The 1,355-nt window shown below is 39.2% G+C and overlaps 1 pseudogene; it reads left to right on the top strand.

Annotated features, from left to right (window-relative positions):
* Positions 1-380: 380 nt before the first annotated feature.
* LOC144306563 (large ribosomal subunit protein uL29 pseudogene) lies at positions 381-1,100 on the top strand (annotated as a pseudogene).
* Positions 1,101-1,355: the final 255 nt, after the last annotated feature.

The raw sequence follows: 1,355 nt of genomic DNA, 5'->3' as shown, positions 1-1,355 counted from the left end.
TAGTTGTTTAGTAACATGTTGCTTAATTACCACATATTTGTGAATTTTCCAGTTTCCTTCTTGTATTTGATTTTTAGTTCATATCATTGTGGTCAGAAAAGAATGTGTGGTATGATTTCAATCTTCTTAAATTTATTGAGACTTATTTTGTGGTCTATTGTGAGGTCTACCATGGAGAATGTTCCTTGTGGACTTGAGAGGAATGTGTGTTCTGCTGCTTTTGAATGGAATGTTCCGTTCATGACTGTTAAGTCTATCTGGACTAACTTGTCATTTAAGTCTGGTGGTTCCTTATTGATTTTCTCTCTAGATGAAGAAAGTTGGGTACTAAAGTCCCCTGTTGCTCTTTCCCTTGGCTTCTTTCCGGTGGCGGCAGCAGTGGATTGTTCAGACATGTCCAAGATTAAGGCTCGAGATCTCGGCGACAAGAATCAGGAGGAGCTGCTTAAACAGCTAGAAGACCTAAAGGTGGAGCTGTCCCAGCTGTGTGTCGTCAAAGTGACAGGTGGCCTCCCTCCAAGCTCTCTAAGATCTGAGTTGTTTATAAATCCATTGCCCGTGTTCTCACTGTCATCAACAAGATGCAGAAATAGAACCTCAGGAAATTCTACAAGGGTAAGAAGTACAAGCCCCTGGATCTGCGGCCCAAGAAGACATGTACCATGTGCTGCTGGCTAAATAAACATGAGGAAAATCTGAGACCAAGAAGCAGCAGTGGAAGGAGCGGCTGTACCCTCTGCAGAAGTATGGGGTCAAAGCCTGAGCGCTGGCATTAATAACACACACACACACACACACACACACACACAGAGTCCCCTGTTGTTATTGTTTTGCTGTCTATTTCTCCCTTTATACCAATTAGTATTTGCTTTATATACTTAGGTGCTTCTATATTGAGTGCATTAATATTTACAAATGTTTTATCCTCTCATTGGATTGACACCTTTGTCATTATGTAATGACTTTCTTTGTCTCCTATTACAGTCTTTGCCTTAAAGTCTATTTTGTCTGATATAAATATAGCTACTCTGGCTTTCTTTTGGCTCCCATTTACATGGAAGATTTTTTGCATTCCTTCACTTTTAGTCTGTATGCATCCTTAAAGCTGAAGTGAGTCTCTTGTAGGTAGCATACAGTTAGTTAGGTCTTGTTTGCTTGTTTGTTTTAATTTATTCAGCCACTCTGTCTTTTGATTGGGAAATTTAGTCCATTTACACTTAAAGTAATTATTGATTGATATGGACTTATTGCTATTTTGTTAAGTGTTTTCGGACTGTTTTGTTCCTTTCTTCTCTTGCTCTCTTCTTTGTGATTTGATCCTTTTCCGTAGTGGTATGCTTAGATTCCTTTCTCTT

This window comes from Canis aureus, chromosome 37 (genome assembly GCF_053574225.1).
Source record: "Canis aureus isolate CA01 chromosome 37, VMU_Caureus_v.1.0, whole genome shotgun sequence".
Taxonomy (NCBI): Eukaryota; Metazoa; Chordata; class Mammalia; order Carnivora; family Canidae; genus Canis; species Canis aureus.
This window is presented reverse-complemented; position numbering and strand designations above follow the sequence as displayed.